Source organism: Amblyomma americanum, chromosome 5 (genome assembly GCF_052857255.1).
Source record: "Amblyomma americanum isolate KBUSLIRL-KWMA chromosome 5, ASM5285725v1, whole genome shotgun sequence".
NCBI lineage: Eukaryota > Metazoa > Arthropoda > Arachnida > Ixodida > Ixodidae > Amblyomma > Amblyomma americanum.
Window position 1 is genome coordinate 175,535,060 of NC_135501.1, and position 19,994 is coordinate 175,555,053.

The 19,994-nt window shown below is 49.9% G+C and overlaps 1 protein-coding gene across 2 annotated transcripts in view; it reads right to left on the minus strand.

Annotated features, from left to right (window-relative positions):
• The window catches only part of LOC144133073 (5'-3' exoribonuclease 2-like), an 84,941-nt gene that overhangs the window by 17,777 nt on the left and 47,170 nt on the right, over positions 1-19,994 (minus strand). The window lies entirely within an intron of this gene.

Genomic DNA, 19,994 nt, shown 5'->3' on the forward strand with positions numbered 1-19,994 from the left:
CCGAAGTTTCTGCCTAAGAGGACCACTTCGCTGCAGATATTTACAGCCATTAGGAGGCACACGATTTCAAGAGGCCAGCCTATATATATGCGCGCGAGCGAATTAAAGTAATTTGCATAAAGTTGCGTCACTGTCGCCAATGTGCCACACTTTACCCACAACGTTTGGTTTGGTTTATTGGGGCTCAACGTCCCAAAGCAACTCGGGCTATGAGGGACGCCGCAGTGAAGGGCTCCGGAAATTTCGACCACCACCTGGGGTTCTTTAACGTGCACTGACATCGCACAGTACACGGGTCTCTAGAATTTCGCCTCCATCGAAATTCGACCGCCGCGGCCGGGATCGAACCCGCGTCTTTCGGGCCGACAGCCGAACGCCGTAACCACTGAGCCACCGCGGCGGCTCTCTTTATCCACAACGAAACGCCCAGTCCGACTGACAGGCCATCAAAACACAGAGAAGCGGTAGTTTGCGCGCCTCTCTTCGTAAATTTGCGGCTCTAGACGTCGAAGCAAAACACGGGTTCCCGACCTAGGCGGTCTAAAACTTTTTCGCTTCTCCATTCCTGCAGCCGCTGTTCCCGCGGGATAACGGCATCGACCCCGCGGAGAGCTGACCGTCGAGAGTATATATAGAACAAACTACGCGGGCGATAAATAACACAGCGAAGAAAGAAAAACGTACACCTCACGCAGAACTAAAGACACGAACGAAGGGACGAAGACGATATATACATGTAAAAAGAAAAAAAAGACACCAGAGCTCGCGTATACATAATCGGAAAAAGGGGTGTAACAACGAAACCGCACTCCAGAGCGACGCGGAAGCCCACCGGTCATTCTCAACGTCCCGACCGGTGCACGTGCAGGGGACGTTTGACCGATGGGCGCCAGGGAAGAACCCCGCCCGTGTACGCCGGAACCCTTTGTCACAAACACCGGCAGCAGTGTATGCATAAATATGCGCTCAGCTAAAGGGAGACCGAACGACGGTCGCTACGAACAGCCCGTTACTGTCTACAGCTCTGTTAGCCAGGAATAAGAACGTCACCACCGAGCAAATAAAATAAAAAAAGATCGTTTATATCCAAAGCCCGTGCATTTTATGTGGCGGCAGGCAGCGGTTTGGCTTATCTTTCCCTTTCATTTATTGATACACAAAAACCCGGTGAGGCCAGACCAGCCCTTTTTGCAGGCGGTTTAACACTCGAAAAGTGACTCGAGAAATCAGAAAGCAACACACGGTAACATTCAAAACACAGTAGAGCACAGGAAATACGTGCATCAGCGCAGTTCCTCAAGCCACCTGACATCAAAGGCCTTGAAAATTGGTTTTTGAGGAGAGGAAATGGCGCAGTAAGTGTCTTGCATATCTCGGTGGACACCCGAACCACGCCGTAATGGAAGGCAGGAAGGTGGGAGTGAAAGAAGAAATAGAGGAAGGGGTGCGGTAGAGGAGGGCTCCGGAATAATTTTGACCACATGGAGATCTTAAACATCCAAGGCCTTATTTTTTGTTGTTGTTGTTGTTGTTAGACAGCTTCACATATAACCACATAAACCGAACTTGTAACGAGTCCACTCGACAATTCGACAGCAAATCGCAACCCACCGAGGTTCCTTTGGTGAAAACTATATACGTCCAGCCACGCAGATCAACGTGAGGCTTGGGCTCGGGAGGCGTATACACAGAGAGGAAATGATGACGATGACTATTATGACGACGAGTGCACGGTGCAGGCTTTTTTTGGGAAGAACAAAAGAGGCCCCTAAGCGTACAGAATCTACAGAATGCCATAGAAAAAAACTTACGCATACGCTCAAGCATTACTATAGCACGCATTCACTATCCATGAACAAATATAAATGGCCCCACCTGCATAATTATAATAACAATAATTGGTTTTGGGGAAATGAAATGGCGCAGTATCTGTCACATATACCGTTGGACACCTGAACCGCGCCGTAAGGGAAGGGATAAAAGAGGGAGGGAAAAAAGAAAAGAAGAGAGAGTTGCCGTAGTGGAGGGCTCCGGAATAATTTAGACCACCTGGGGATCTGTAACGTGCACTGACATCGCACAGCACACGGGCGCCTTAGTGTTTTGCCTCCATAAAAAACGCAGCCGCCGCGGTCAGGTTCGAACCCTGGGACTCCGGATCAGTAGCCGAGCACTTAACCACTGATCCACCGCGGCGGGTCCCACCTACAGGTCGTAATGCTTTTCCGAATGAACATAAAAAATATGCATGCAAAAAAAGAAAGCAAGTTTCAACTGATCCACGGTTCCCAATAAAAAGAAAAAAGGAATAGAAAGCAAACTAACAAGCCAAACTTTACGGTTAGGTTTATGGGCGTCTAACGCCCCAAAGCAACTTCAGGCTATGATGGACGCCGTAGTGGAGGGCGCCGGAATAATTTCGTCCACCTGGGGTTCTTTAACATGCACTGACATCGCACAGTGTACGGGCCTCTAGAACTTCGCCTCCACGGAAATTCGACCGCCGCGGCCGGGATCGAACCCGCGTCTTTCGGGCCAGCAGCCGAACGCGATAACCACTGAGCCACCGGGGCCCTTTGTTCCCTTTACGTGTGGCGCTAAAAAGAATTCCGCCTGGAATACTCGATAGTGCATCGTCGACACCTGGATACACCACTGAAATCGCCAATACAATAAACCTGGTAATATTATTAGCTAACTTAAGTCGTCCGTGGTTTCTGAAAATGTGTGTGTAATGACCTAGCGCACTGTATTTTAAACGGTAAATTTTATTTTATTGTAAAGGCGTTCACGGTTAATGCGGCCGCACCGATTTCATTAAGCGCCATTGTGGGTGCGCAGCTGGTTTCATTAAAAATTCAGCATTAGAATGAAACCATGGTGACGTTGAAGAGATCACTTGCGTAATCAGCCAAGCAAAATCGTTTTTTTAAAGCTAATGTTCTTCATGGCGAACCGGTCTTTGGGCACTCAATTATACATACGAATAAACTTGAAACTGTTTCTGATGCACTTCGCTTGTTACTGCAGTATTTACCGGAAGCCCCTGCCTTTGCCCTGCGCTAAAAGGTGCAAGCTCGGCGCGCTTGAGAAGGCCGAACAGTTATTAACCCAGCACTATAGTGCTGGGTAAATACTCCCACTGTACTCTTTTGTTGAACGTATAAGTTCAAAAAAGAGTGCAGTGGTAAGCTAGTTGGTACATTGTTTTAGCATAAAAAAAAACTGCGCGGAAAAGAAGCCCTCGGGACGAGTGGAAACTAGAAGACTAACAGTTAGTTCGCGGTGCCAGCGCCTCCTTTCATCTTCAACCACAAAGCGCATGCGCAAAGACACACAGTGCCATCAAATACACAATCACCTTCTCAAGCCAGCAAAATCCAGTTCCGTACTGTGAAAGTGGATGGAAGCGTCATTTACGGATCTGTCAGGATTTACGCGTTGTACGCGATAAGGCCAGGCATCACGTGTAGGGTTACAGTACCCCGGCAGCGCCCGTACAACCTCACAAACGCGAAGAAAATATACCAAACTCAAAGGAAGGAAAAGAAAATCGTTCTGAGCCTGCCTCCATAAAAGTCAAGAAATAAAAAAAAAGTCAAAAACTAAAACGGTACAGCGGTGTCATTGACAGGCCACCGTGACACCGTCGAGACGTTGCCCTGTGCGAGGCACGACCGCGGACACACACACACACACACACACACACACACACACACACACACACACACACACACACACACACACACACACACACACACACACACACACACACACACACACACACACACACACACACACACACACACACACACACACGCGCGCGCGCGCGCGCGCGCGCGCGAAACCACATCATGAAGAGCGACGGCAAACAGGTCCGCATGCTTTCGACGACGACGACGTGAAAACCGCGCACGCGTGCATATATATAGGCGGCCCCGAAAAAGGCCACTTGTAAGCGGGACAAAGACACACACACGGAGGGAGGAGATGCGCGCGCAAATGGAGACGACATATGCGCCATCTGGAGACAAGAAAGGTGGTGTAGACACGCGCACGCAGAATGCAAATATCACTGACCGCAAAACGCACTGAAACCGAAGAATGGGGGAACTGCGATAGTAAGAACCATAGAATTGAACAAAAATCGAAGCGCGACAGCGTCAAAAAAAAAAAAAACTGGCGCATGCTTCACTCGTAAAAGGCTACACACACACCGCTAGACCGCTCGCCCGAGTGTGTTTGCTAACGCACGCACAGACGCACACGCGCAAACGAGGAACAGAGTGGCGCGGTGGGGGAAGGGAAGAAGTGTCACCAGCGCCCCCTATTTCGCCGCGCTGCAAGACTGATGGATGAGAATTTAATAGGGCTGCGGAGGCCAGCGACGGGCTAAAAGCAAAAAAGAAAAGAGGAATGGGATATATATACACGACTGAACAGCGCCGTACCGCGATCACGGGTTTGCGGTTTTAAGCCGCCGGACAATTTGCGGGGGATACACACTTCGCGTGATGCGCGCACGCGACACACACACACTGGGCGATATATAGGTCCGACGGCTCATGCACTTGTATACAGTGTGAAAGCTGGGTGCCGAGGAGGGGAAAGACACTGTAAAACGGTGGACACAATACACACACACACGGTGGCGTTACCACTCCAAGAGGAGGAGGAAGAGGGGGGGGGGGGGGACGCCAGACTTGCCAGCCTGGCGCGGCGCTACATATAGAAGACCAGCCACGTGGCGGAGACACGTGCCGCGGGACCCGTCGGCGCCATATGGATAGGGGCGCTGCTGTAGGGAACAGTTGCCCGAAGCCGCGGTATAGACGAGGCGGCTTGAATAAGGCGCGACTATACGGGCTTCAATTTTCTCCGCCATTACTCGGTGGAATCGGAAGACGTTATATACAGGCGAAAGTCCGCACCGTACCATTCTATACAGGATCTCGTCACTTTTCGGCGCACAGTGGACGTCCCGTTAATTCGAACTTCCCGATTATCCGAAGCCGACGCTTTGGTCTCGTCAAGGGTACTGAGAAAAGCGCCCCTTAAACCGGACTCCACGCATATGAACAATTGTTCGGTTCCTTTCGCGTTCGATTTAACCAAAGTAGACTCAGCCCAGTCGAGTGTGCCCATGAAGTCCCTGGCGCCGCCGTAGCAAAAAGTGAAGGCGGCTGCATGGTTTCCCTTAGCTATCTTGTACAGACATGTCCCTTTGCCAACGCACTTCCCGACCCCTTCCCAAGGATGAAGGAAATTGCGAAGGGCACGGGCTTCGCATACGAGGTCACCAAACTCGCTCTTACAAGAAGCGTATGCCCCGACTGCTGGATAAGAAAGCAGACTGCTCACAAGATGGCTCGCGGCGTGCACTGGACGTGGTACCACCGTCCCGCTATAGACTCGACGCGGTACACATGTAAACAGTGGCAAACGAGATATAATATTCTGTTGGGCTAGTCGGTATAGCATTCCGAATTTAACAGCGCAGGTGAAGACAAGGAGAGACAGAACTTGAAATACCCAGCTCTGTCGCCTCTTGTCCTCTATATGTACTTTCAGAAGTTCTAAATGAGATATACGCTCGGAATACGTTGCATGCCGCTGTCGCACTGACGTGGCTTATGATGAGCGAACACCTACACTATACGCGCGGTTTGAAAGGGCACTCAAGCACATGCAAGGAGGGTGTATACACAAACGAAATACGACTGACATGCACATCTCATCCGGTCAGACAGGTCACAGCCATGCGCATGAACAAAACCGCTGCTGCTAGAGTAAAGAACGACAACTGTTCAAGTTCAAAAATACTTCTTAAGACAGCGCACTGAAAGTCTAAAGACAGAGTATGGACTGTTTATTGAAATTTTTGTGACAGTGATTGCAACCGGCCTCCGAAAGCAAGCGCATAAAAAAAAACTGCATAACAATTCAAGAAGAGCTTCAAATGGGCCTAGTTGATTTGTAATCTTCGACATTGTTATTGCGCTACTCAATGTTTACACAGACAGGAACGACACATACAGACATTCGATACATACATACATACACACATACAGTTGATACATACAGACACATACAGTTGATAGTTTGCGCCCTGTCTGTATGTGTCGTTCTTGTCTGTGTAAACCTTGAGTAGCGCAATAACAATGTCGACAGGTAACAATTCAACCCGCGCACAGCGCAGAAATCACGACACTACGCAATTTTGCGTGCGCGTCCAGCCTGAAGGACGGTATACTGCCGCAGCCTATACCCGCCGGAACCGTTATTTCGCGCCGTCAGGGAGCACTCGAGCCACACACTCATCTACGAGCACTATAGCTGCGCCATCCACTGTCGTCGACGCGCGTACGCTATAGTGCGAGCAGCGCTATAGCCTCCATCGGAACCGTTCATCAAAACCGCGGCCGCCTCTGTGGACAGTCCGTGTAATTACGCCTCCCAGAAGAGAGCGCGGGACGATATAAAAGGCCCTACACAGGTCACTCTCGGGAGTACCGCGAAGCGGGCATTATACTATCAGCTGCAAAGCGCTGTTTATCCACTCTCCCTCACAATATACGACCAGCCGCGTTCCAAACACGCCAATCAGGAAGCCCCTTAAAGCAGGCTCCCGTACCACACACGGCTCTTTGCAGGAAAGCCGTCGCCTTCCCGAGGTGGGTCAGTCGGCGCCCAAGACAGCAAGCAGCCTGTATGCGTATATATACCCTCCCGAAAACAAAAGGTGCCGCACGCCTTTTCCCGCAAAGCTAAGTGCGCGCCACACTATAGCAAAGCGAGCAAACACGCCCAGAGCTCGCGAGCCCCCCCCCCCCCCCCCCCCCCCCCCCTCCCCCCCCCCCCCCCCCCCCCCCCTGCGTCCATCGGCGCCGCGGAAGGGCCCGGGGGGACAGGGCAATATCCTGCGGGCCTCCTCCGACGCGCTCCACTGGGCGTGAAGGCGCAGGCACAGCGCGTGCAGGGCTATAGAGACCTTATACACACTGGGTAGCAGTAGTGGACAGTGGCGGACGGAGAACAGGATGCGAGCAGAGTGACCATCGGTCAGTCCGCGCTGTTCCCTGCATACGCGCGTGTACTCCGGCGTTCCGGATTTCGACGCCGGAGTGGAGGGGCATGCGCCGCGCGGCACAATTGCGACGACTCACTCTCCAAACAACGCCACACAACACACGCCGGGAAGCGATAATGAAAGGGCAAAAGAGCGACGCACATTAGTACGCACTTGTTCGTACTTGGCCCGTGTATACAGCACGTGATTGCGAGGCAGGGCAAAGCAAGAACTGCTAACGCAACACTGTTCTTTCATTAAAAAAGTTTTAGCACTGCAGGGTTGTGTACTTGCGGGGATGTATAACCTACCAGCCGGGACGCACTACTACGCATGCGCAGCTAGAGTCACTCTACGAGCAGTATATCAGGTGAGCGCCTCCTCTTATAGCGAGTTGCGGCTACATGTGCTCACCCTTACAAAAATTTCTTCGGACAGCCTATATAGACCATCCATAGACCTTTGTCTACAAAGTCTGCAGACTGGCTATACACAAATCCTAGAGAATAGTCTAAAGACAACACAAATGGTATAGACTGTCTATAGGAAACCTATAGATTTATGACAATAAACATTGGCTAGACTTTTGTATATAGACAGTCTATAGACTATGAATAGACAAAAGGAAATATCCATAGGAAGGCAATAGAGTCTATAAGAAGTCTGTAGACCACTTTTATAAGGGGAAACTGGCAGTTTCAGCACAGCGACGCGCTGTGTGTAGACGCACACGGGAATAGAAGTGTGGCTTTCGCGCATGCGCAGTAGAACGCTACCGCTACGCGGCTGGGCGAGACAGCATGCACTTTTGGACGTCCAATGAAGCACGAGGATGGATTAGAACTGATGTCGAACTATGCGGCTGAACGCTGTATACGGTGCAGCCGTGAAGTTTAATTCACACTACACTGCCTGCTAACAGTAAACACATACGGAAATTTGGGGCTGCTATCTGCTGGTGCACAAAATACGACAGCTCGTCCATTCTGCGAATCATGGCATCGCTTTTTCACTTCTTCGCTGTGGGAGAAGAAGAAGAAGATGATGATGATAATAATAATAATAATAATAATAATAATAATAATAATTGGTTTTGGGGGAAAGGAAATGGCACAGTATCTGTCTCATATATCGTTGGACACCTGAACCGCGCCGTAAGGGAAGGGATAAAGGAGGGAGTGAAAGAAGAAACGAAGAGAGAGGTGCCGCAGTTTGTGGAGGGCTCCGGAATAATTTCGACCACGTGGGGATCTTTAACGTGCTCTGACATCGCACAGCACACGGGCACCTTAGCGTTCTTCCTCCATAAAAACGCAGCCACCGCGGTCGGGTTCGAACCCGGGAACTCCGGATCAGTAGTCGAGCGCCCTAACCACTGAGCCACCGCGGCGGGTGACTATAAAAACACTACTCGTGTTTCAGCAGCCTCTTCGTCATTTTTTAAAAATATCGAGTAGTGACAGCGCAGTCCACTGTAATACTATAGTTTCATTCACGTACATGCGCGCAGGATAATAGATGCTCGCAGTTATAAGAGCAGACTCTGGCCGCGGTATCAGCATACCAGAGTAGGACATATAATAAAACGAATATGCTTTTAATATCAAAGAACAACTTTGCTATAGTCGGATACAACTCAAGTACGCAGCGGCTTTTCCCTGTCACAGGACCCCCTTCCAGCCAATGGCAAAGGGGATAACCACTTCCCCTATACGGTCCCAGACAGACCCCTCCCTCCATTTCGGCGCCGCTCCCTGCATTGTCACGTTAGCAGTGTCACGAGAATCGGCCGCGGCCATTGGCTGGAAGGGGATCCTTTGACGGGGAAAAGCCGCTTCTTGCCTGAGTTGCATCCATCTATATATAGGTTCTTAAATAGTTTCCCCAGGTTGCAATCAATGGCGCAGAGTCGTCAGACGGGGACGCAATTGATGCCGATTACAAGCCCACTGCAGCGCTTGACAGGTGTTAGCACGGGAAACCCTGGCGATATCGATCTGCTACTTAAAAAAAAAAAACACGCGAACTGCGATAAAAACTACCCGTTCCACCATTATGTGCAAAGCCAAGAACGTAAGCAGAGAAGGCAATACATTTCGATATATTAAGGGGAGATTATTTTTTTTTTACACGGACAAAAACCAGCCCGTAAAACAAGCGCCGTTACTAACGTGGTAACACACCATCGGCTACTGCAAATACACACATCCAAGTGGCACTGGATATTTATTCTCGAGCTTGGCAAGCGGAAAAATGAACCTCGGGTCTGAGCGCCTGCGTGCGGAGATTTTCAGAGGCAATAAAACTTGTTCCAGAAATTCCCGCGTAAACTGATCTCAGAATTTCCGTCTAATCACTGATAGATGGAGCCACGTTCGCTGAATTCATAAAGATGGCCATAAAATTGTTAACGTTTGTAAGCCGTCGCGGAGGTATACGCTCAGCTACGTGTGCAGTCTAAACAGTACTAAACTAATACGGTGTGGTTTATACGCGAGTGCTTGATCTACCTCCCTCCCGAATGCAAACCCCGGCGCTTATACATAGTGGCACTTGAGAAATGCATAGACCTCGAGAGCTTTTAACGCCGGCACAACTTTACCAGAAAAAAGGCCTCCTGTTTTTTTTTTTTTTTTGCTCGGAAGCCTCTACTGCACTTTACCTCATTCTTGGGAACATACGCACTTATCCCGAGGCTCTAATGGCAAAGTTACCGAAATGCACTAACCAGAAAACAGTCACGCAGGATTTAAGCTTTTAGCCCAAACATCCCCCGGGGGGTGTTTCGGGTTACCTCGTGGTCACACATCGGCTAAGCGCCGACTTCTTCGCAGCAATCGCCAACCACTGCAGCCGCCTAGCAATAACTTAACACAGGGTACACACAGAAAACCAAGTGCTTTTCCAGAACACGCGTCTATATAACGCTACGCTATCACGCCAGACAGGCAGTTTAAGGCAAAACGGTCACGAAAGGCAAACTTTCAACGTTTACTTATCCGGAAGGAAACACACGCACAGCTAACCGAAAGCCGAAAACCGCTCTTAGAACACAAGCACCTTGGAGCCGATGCAAAAAAAGGCGAAACTGCTTTTACGGTGTTCGCAGACGAATTTCTAACCAACACGCCCAAGACATGTTGAAACAAGTGTAAGTAGCTAGTTCTGGTTAAGCCGATTCCAAGAGCGTGCGAGCACGACGACCGTCGAACACGGTCGAACCCGCGACATTTAATTAAGGCACCACGCGTCACACGACCCCCATAATAGCCGGGACCAGATTAACGCCGCCAGACACTTCCCCAAGTTGTTGTTTAAGCGTCAGCCGCACACTCTTCTATAACTCTACAGCGCTCCGAAAACATCCAGCGTTTCCCGCATACACTGCGGCGGCGGCGACACGATGATTGAACAATCATAGCGTTAGCAATATTGAGCTTCGAAACCCTGCGGACCGCAAAAGAAACTGCAGAGAGGTCGCTTGTGCGCCTCCAAATAAAACCCCCTACACAGTAGACCCGAAAATAAAAAAAAAGAAACAATTACGAAAACGAACAGACGTCAAAATAACGGAGAGAGGCTGCTACCCGGCTTGAAAAGAAACCTCCTCCCTCTCACACAAGACCGTAGAGAGAGAGAGAGAAGCAGGGAGAGCGGGAATAAGATATCCAAAGGAGGCGTGTCCCCCACGCCGGGCGAATCGACCAATGGGAAAGCGCCGCAGCTATCCGGCCGTTCAACTTCCTCCTCTCCCCTCGAGAACCGAACGATCCAATGAGAGAGCGGGGCGCCCGGCCAATCGCAGAGAGCGTAGGGGCTCGTAACGGTTTTATTGCATATTCTTTTTTTTTTCCCTATCCTTTCGTCGCGCGCACCAGAACCTCCCGACCCTCTTCGAGCTTCGTCAAGGGCCCTCCAAGCAGAACCGGCCTCGACAGCGCAGCTGACGGAGGGACGAGAGAGGAGACGAAGAAACGGTAGGGGGGGAGAGGGGGTCGTAGCGGAAAAAAAGATAATAAAGAAGAACGCAAAGGAAAGGTGGCGGCCAAAATAAAAAGACGCGTTGAGACGAAGTCGAGGCAGCAAAAAAAGAAAAAAACGCGCAAAGGTGATTAATTTTCGCCGATGGAGGGCCTTTCTTACGAAGACAAACTCGACAGCAGCAGAAGACGATGGGCAATGTCGCATGAAAACTACGAAAGTACTAGTTAAAAACGAAAGAAAAAAATATTGAAAGAACGACGAGAAAAAAAAACCTTCAACGGCCGGGAAAGTGACACGCTGTATTAATGAAGGAAACTGGACTCATTCGCGTTATCTAAAATAGAAAAGTGCTCAGAATGTCCCTTTTTTTTTTCTTACAGGGGTTCAACAATCATTTCGGAAGGACCCGGGGAAACAGTCATTCAATTTTGACGGAGGCAAAGACAGGTTTCACGTGGTAAGCGGAAAGTGTGACATGAGCTGAGGTCAGTGACGTTCAATTACTTGCCTGGGAGGGGAGGGGCAAAGGCAATAAATAATGGGGCACAAGACCGCACTTTCATGTTCGAAATTGCACACAAAATGACATTCGGCGGCACTAAGCGTGGGGATGGATTACTGTAGCGCAGGCGACTTCGCAGCAGTGGAGGGCTCCGGAATAATTTCGACCACCTGGGGCACGTTAAAGATCCCCAGGTGGTCGAAATTATTCCGGAGTCCTCCACTACGGCACCTCTCACTTCCTTTCTTCTTTCACTCCGGAGTTCCCGGGTTCGAACCCGACCGCGGCGGCTGCGTTTCGATGCAGGCAAAACGCTAAGGCGCCCGTGTGCTGTGCGATGTCAGTGCACGTTAAATATCCCCAGGCGGTCGAAATTATTCCGGAGCCCTCCACTACGGACCTATTTGTTCCTCTCTTCTTTCACTCTCTCCTTTATCCCTTCCCTTACGGCGCGGTTCAGGTGTCCAACGATATATGAGACAGATACTGCGCCATTTCCTTTCCACCAAAAACCAATTATTATTATTATTATTATTCACTCCCTCCTTTATCCCTTCCCCTTACGGCGCGGTTCAGGTGTCCAACGATATACGAGACAGATACTGCGCCATTTCCTTTCCACCAAAAACAATTATTATTATTATTATTATTATTATTATTATTCACTCCCTCCTTTATCCCTTCCCCTTAAGGCGCGGTTCAGGTGTCCAACGATATACGAGACAGATACTGCGCCATTTCCTTTCCCCCAAAAACCAATTATTATTATGAAATTGAGCTAGCGCCGACTTCACTATACCGAGTTTACGCCGCGCAGTTCAAGGCAACCCCCACTCGAGATAATTCATTCTGTGGCATTGTTAAATGCACATGCTCCAATATGCCCGTCGCTAAAGTTTGAGACCGACGCTATAGTCCGTTCGCCGGTCCGATCACCGCACAGAGACATAACAAACGAGTGATTGAACTATTGATTGATCGACCGGACCGAAACGTATTCGCTGTCGCACGCGCCGCAGCTGCAACTAAACTGCAACGTGAATCGGCACTTCACGGCCGCGAATGCATGGCGCTGCGACAACCGCATAAGGAGGGACAACCGCATTTATCTGCAGGCACGTCACAAATTTCCTATAGTTCCGAAATCCGCCGCACTCCCGCTTATTGAAAAGCGAAAAAAAAAAAAACTTTGGCGCTGCGATGAGGTTTAATGGAAGCTCGCACGATGCACACCACTTTCGCTCCTGGCAGCGTATACATATACAGCTTTGAGGTGAACATCACCGCTCGAGTCACTGTAGTGTAAATTCACCCACCGAGAGCTGTCTCGACAGGCTATGCCGGCTGCAACAAATCAGTCCGTCTTGCGAACGCAGCACCTTTGTTATCACCATAATCAGCATGAATACGCCCACTGCAAGACAAAGGCCTGTCCCATATCTCTCCAAGTGACCCTGTCCTGAACTACCATGTAACCGCGAAAGTATACCACACACAAGGATAGCGCGAAAGGGGAACGCATTATCCGCATTCAACCAGCGATGACTCCAGAACTATGGGTAAAAAAGAACATTTTCACTCTACCTCTACCTAAGTCTTCCCCCTGAACGGATAATCCTCATAAGACAGTTTTAAAAACTTCAGCGCACAGGCAACAATGAGACTCGTTGTCTTGCGCAAACTGACCGCTTCCTTTCATATATGTAGCTGCCTGCACACACGTCAGCGTAAATAACGACGCCTACGTCGCTGTCAAATCACAACTCCAACCCATACCGACGGCGTGCAGTTGGCCTTTGGGTTCATACGGGCCGACGGCAATATCAAACTGCGCCTCAAACGGCCTGATTGCAGCAAAGATCTAACGTATACTGACATTAGAGCATACGCTATACGTATCCGACGCCTGTTGGCTGTCGTGGCCGCACCCTCCCTCGTGTCGTGGCGCCCTCCCTCGTGGTGTGGAGAGTCTCGGCATCGCGCTGCGACCGCAAAAGCACGGGAGTGCGTGGCCCCGAAGCCAAAGGCCGTCGGTTGTATAGCGAATGCTCTAAATGTCAGTATACGTTAGATCTTTGTGAAATCAGGCCGTAGCGGCGCAGTCTATATAGCCGTCCGGCCAGAACAAAGCGCCAACTGCACGGGAGTCCATTTGAATCGGAGTGTCTTGTGCAGAATTGCAATCACAACTCTCGCGGAGCCAGAGATATACAGGGTGGGCCAGAACGACTCGTTATTTAAACCACACAGTGAAGACCGACCGGACAGGCAATCATCCGGATGGGCTAACCTCGAATGCCAGGCCGAACCGTGAGGCGGAACACACAGGGACATCAACTTCTATCCTCGGCATGTACTTATATAATACCAAACTCTACAATATGGCGAGGAGGGGAAAATCTCCGAGGAGCATCGGGCAAGGAGATGATGTGCGTGCAATGGGCGCGGGCGCACGGGAGCTGCCGTGGTAACTCGGCGACTTAGGCGAGAAACCGCAGTACTGAAACAGCCGTTTCTGCGCAAACGCCCACTTATAACAGCTCTTATAAAAATGGGCCATTGACTTTCTACAGACTTCTTACATAGACTCTGTTGCATTCCTATTGACACTTCCTTTTGTATGTTAATAGTGTATATACTGCCTACAGACAAAAAGTTAACTGTATGGCCATAAATCTATAGATTGTCTATATAATTTGCACTGTCCACAGAATAGTCAACAGGATGTCTATAGGAAGTCTACAGACTTTTAAGACTAAAGTCTACGGACACCACATACTGTCTATAGAAATTTTCGCGCGGCTGTATATACCCCATGAAAGTAAGCAAAACACCCGACGCACCATGCGCAGCACACGTGGCCAACCTCGGGGCACTTCATGGCAGGCAGCTACAGTGGACGGCGAGCTGCACGACGCGCCCAACGTAGTCGGCAAGAACTCGAGGCCCAACGAAGGAACTTCCCGAATCCTTAGACCGCGCAGTACGAACTTCGGCGTCCGACGTCACACGAGATCCAACGAAGACAGTCGTGCACAAAACTCAACCACAAGCCCAAGAACAGGGGAGGGGGGGGGGGGGGGGGGGCAAGCACTGAGGACACGTCCACAGTCAGGAGGACAGGTCTTGGCGGTTGCGGTATATCAACGCGCGAAGGCTTTCCGAAAACTGTGGCAGCACGTCTACCACGTCTCACAGCTGCCGAGCGATAGAAGACGGACTCGCGAACGAGCCTCGCGTCGACGACGACGTCGTTTTTATAAGCGCGGCGCGATTCGACGGAAGAACGGCCGGCCGGCCGGTCGCTCCGCAAGGGGAGGAAAAATCGGGAGGGCTTCAGAGCGCACTCCATCCACAAGCGCCAGAACACATAACGACCTCGACAAAGAAACAAGGGCGCCACAGCGCCGCCGTAAGAGAGTACCCAGAGCCTGAGGGCCGTCGTCAAAAAAGAAAGAAAAATAAATAAAAGTCGCCGAACAGAGACAAGAGGGCTGAAGGACGGAAGGAACCACACCACCATCGCCACCACACCCGTAAGAGGAGGACCTCGCCGAAACGACCAGCTCCAACAGCTCTCGTCACGGCCGATCCGTCGTCATCATCATCGCCGACGACTCGAGTGATTTTCAAGCGCCGGCGCAAAGAGAGCCAGGGAGAGAGGGGGGGAACCTCCGCCGCCGCTGCACCACCACTCGGTCACAATGTGGACAGGTTTCAACGACGACGAGGACCTCCGCGTGCGAGTGTGTGCGCGAACGCTTACGCGTTTCTTTCGCTATATCTCTTTCACTCCGCCGTCTAGCCTTTGTCGCCTTTCGACGTCTCTTTTTTCTCCCGCCGTTTTCTCTTTTTTCCTCTTTCGCGAAACCAGCCCGAACTTCCTCTTCTAGCCAGAGCAGCGCACTATAGTGGTGCTCGACGAGAAGGGGGAGAGAAGCCGAGGCGAGCCGGCCGCACACGAACCATAGAAGCGACGACGAGAGGGCCGTGCACAAGAGAGTTCGCGCCGGTTCAGAGACTCACTCCACGGCAAAACCCAGCTGTGCCGCTGCACGGAGACGCAAGTAGCTAGGCCAGCCTCGGTGGAGGAGTCGACGCGGCGGAGGACCTCACCCACCGCCACCCAGCGCCGAGGCCTCGGGAGAACTGTTCATCTGGAGTGTCATCCTCGTACCCCCCCCCCCCCCCTCTCCCCTCCCTACCGCAACCGTCGAGGAGTCCAACAAAAAAAAAGAAAAGTGGAGAGAGGCTAAAAAGCTGGAGGGTCCGTGGAGGACCCCGAAGCTCGAGTGCGAAGACCACGAGGAAGGTCGGCCGAACGACAGAAGAGGGGAGAAAAGTTGCTTGAAGAGAAAGGAGGTCGCAACTCGAGTATCAAGACTCGAACACGTCTTGGCTTGAAAAATAGAAAGAAAGAGTTATAGTCGCTGACGAGGACGAGCCCCCGCCGGTGTGTAAGGCAGAGCAAGATCTCGTACAGGTTCAGGGTTTTTGCGCAAAGGATGAATTATAACAAAAAGTAAGAAAGTAAGGTGGTGGTGGGGGCGTAACCGGCAGCTTATCGCGGCCACCGATCGCACCGATCCCGTAGCAAGCACAGAAATGGTGCCACTATCCAATGATTCATTAATAATAGTTCCCAGTTAATTTTCCGGAAAGGAAAAAAAACGCATTAGTGTCGCCATCTACCCAGGTGAGTTAGCAACAATAAGGGCTTCATTATACTGAACGATAGTACCCACACTGAAGTCCATTTTGGTCACATCGCCAGGCGTGGCACTTTCTCAAGTGTGCGCCATAAATTACAAAGGACCTCTTATGCTTTGCTTTAAGAGTGTGACGGGACAGTGTTAAAGTACCCCTTCAGCGGCTTAGGGTATTCGCCTATCATTTCGCAGACATGGATTCCACTCTTTCTATCATCCCGTCCGCGCAAGTACTCCTTCTCTGTCGCCCAGGTTCTGTCTACAATCCCACTTAGTGGAACTGATCATCTCTACTTACATTCATGATTGACGGCAGTCCTCGTACCACCACTGGTGCAGTGGTTAAGCGATGCGCCACTGCTCCAGCAGGTGGTAGCTTCAAATAAAGCCACCGGTGCGGCTCGCGAGACACAGGCTGCACCTCCCAAGCAACCTCTCATGTCCAATGATTAAGTTAACTGCCACCTGCCATGGTAGGCCATTTGCTCACAATCCGGTGGGCAGGTTGCCAAATGCCAATGGTACGCCATTTGCCCAAAGCCCAGTAGGCAGGTTGCGATGATGCCACAAAGCCACATGATCTAGGCAGTAGGTGGGCAATCTGCTCTGGAGATTTTTTGCTCACTACGACAATGACACCGGATTTTCTGCTGAATGGTGCCTTGAACGCTATTGCATTAAAAAATGCAGAATAGACACAAGGACGGAAAAAGAACAGAAGAAGCAACAGGAAAACAGAAAGGGATAGATGTAAAAAGAATTAAAGGTATCGTCCCTCCCGCACATTAGCTTTTTTGCATTAGTCGGAATGCTCTGTTGTGAAGAGCTCAAACCACAAAGGCGCCGCACGGTGAGAAAACAGCACTTCCACACGCTTCTTTAAGACACTTTCACACTATCAGGTGCTACTAACGCAGGTGAAAGAAAGGTCACGGGGCAAGGCTGAAAGGGCTTGTCGAAACATTGGCAAGCACCCTGAGGTTTTCCTTCCCATGTTGTAGTCTCAAGTAACGGGCGGTCTACCCGTAGAGCAATGGGCGCAGTTTTCTTCCAACTTCATCGCAGCCCATTCCTAATCCTTTAATATGTAATTTTTATTTACATTCATGGTATGTCGCACTGGCCCAGCTGGTCACGGGACGCGCGTCGAGTGCTCAGCTGGCTCTTGACAGTTCTTTGCGGCTGTGCAGCGAGCTACAGACAACTACAGGCAACAACAGTAGGTTCTGTGAGCATGTGCGTCGCACTTGCTCAGTTGCTGCTGCCCTTACAGCTTTGTCAAGGATTCTAGCCGAGGAGGCCAACTCTAACACCAGCTGCCATGAATGCTTCAAACGCAATTGCTTTTCTTGCATCCCTAAAGCAGCTAGTCGGCAGCGAGGGTCTCGGCGAGGTACAGATGAGCGCGCTGGAAGGCTTGGAAAGCACCGTGATAGGGTCAGCTTTAGAGAAACAGACTTGCACAACGAATTTTTTGAGGACATAAATGCCACTTTTGCCTGCGTCTGTATTTTTGGCTGTAATAAGAGTAAGTTCAATGCAAACTTCGGATACAACAAACACAATCTGTGCAACTACAGGGTACGTTATAAGTGAGCTTGACTGTATTTGCAGTATCATTTAGCACCTTACAGATGAGTTACTGGCTTCAACTGTTCCACAAACAGCACAGCAATTTGGGCACTGTCTTTACGCATAGTAACTAGCCGAAAAAAGAATCAAAACAAGTAAGAACGCTTCACCCTCATTTTCAGGTTAATGAGATGCAATAAAGACTTTTTCATGCACCAACTATTCTCTTCAAGAAACTGATGTTTAGTCGCTAGTTGTTTACTGCTGTTCCTGAGCAGTTATAAGCATATTTTTAATAATAAAAAAGCTCCTTTAATAACACTCTGTGCATCTTTTACACATTCCCTGAAGGGGTGGCTGTATCAGTGTCATTATCAGTATCATTGTCATTATCAGTGTATCGGTGTCATTGTGGCAGAAAAGTGTCTGCTTAGCCAGCCAAACAAGGTGCGAGATAAGCCAATATCCCAAAAGTGATGTGCAACACATTTACGCTGTACACTGTGCACAGCAGTAAACACAAGGGCCAATAAGCCAGCCAAGCGTTTTCTTTCTTACAGCGAAATCTGCTGTCAGGTGCTATCCCCTGGCAGACTGTCAACATCCAACCATGAGTGCTCAAATGAACACACGTGACCAGCACCACGCACGTGTCTTAGGACTTTACAGTAGGTCTTAGGCATTAGCAAAAGAGAGACAGACCAGCACAGCGATAGCAGCGTTATGCAGCAGAACATAAGCAGTTGGAAATTTTTTCCCAGTGTTTTATTAAAACAAATAAAGCAAAAAATGAGATATACAGTCGATTGAGGATACATAAAATTATTGCTTATATCAAACAGTAAAAGAGCCCCAGAAAATCCCATGCAAAAGTACAGCCCTACTGAATGCGTCTATTGAACTCCCATAAACGAAACGCGATATGCTTAAAGGAGCATAGAAACACATTTTCAGTGCTACGTTTTGCCTGTTGGCTGCATAGAATGAGTTATAGTCATTGGTCGTACCGCACATACTGCGGTTTTTAATATTTTTATTCGCTCGCAAAAACAAATTCCTGGCGCAGACGGTGTCACCATACAGTGGCGGTTTTTAGCAGCAGAGATGACATCACTTAGTGGGAGCTTGATGATTGGACAAAGAGTAAATATACTGCAAATTGTGTTAATAACTAGAGATACATCTTGTCCAGTTTTTGTGCTTTATATTACATTATTTTTGCCCTAGAGCAAGTAAAACAAAAATACACCACCAGAGGCTCCGGCTATCTTTTGCATCGAAGGACTTTGCGCCTCTCTGTAGACATCGTACGACCTAGCACTCAACACTTATGGCTACCCTCTATGTATCCGAAAGCAACTTTGCAGAATCGATCCGATCGAGCCATTGCACTCTATAAGCGTTCGTTTCGGTCCCAAGGAAGGATGCGTTCGTTTCACATTTAGCAGGCAGTGCGCATCATCAGCTTGTGGAGGATCACCGAGCGGCCGCGCCAGATGGCGCCACGTTCCCGTCAACAGCGCGCGCTCCTTGCTCGCCGTGACCAACCGGTGCGCTAGGAGCGACGGGCGATGGTTGGCGGTAAGCAGTAGCGGTACGAGCTATGTTAAATGTGTCTGATATCTTGCATAGGCTGTCACACCGTCGCAGTATCTCGCGGTCGAGTTCGGATCCATAAGTAAGGGAACATCACTCGTTCCCTTCTTCGCCGTCGACATGACGATGAAGCATCGCTGAGCCAGCTGGGCGTTCACATGGTTGTAACCATGCAAACGGTGCTGCCAGCCTTGGCACGAACGAGTTACGGAGAACAGGCAACCATGGAGTGCAAACTTCCGCCACGTGCTCAGATAGGCTGTTTTAATTGATTGCACTGTGTGTCGTCATTGGGAGAGTGAAATGGGAATGGGAAGCTGCGCGAAAATCGAGTTGAGGGCAGCATTTTGTTTGCTTGTATTTTTAAATTTCTTCATTGAATAACTCCCGTTCCTATGCATCAATTCTCGTAATTATTTTTGAGTCAGCATCTGTGTGACACAAAGAATCCATCTGAAGTGTAACCGGCATCCGTTCAAGCAGTGTTTCGCATCCCCTTTAATGGTGCGCTGCACCCCCGCGAGTGGCGCTTCACCTAATGGCCTTGTTGTGAACACTTTTT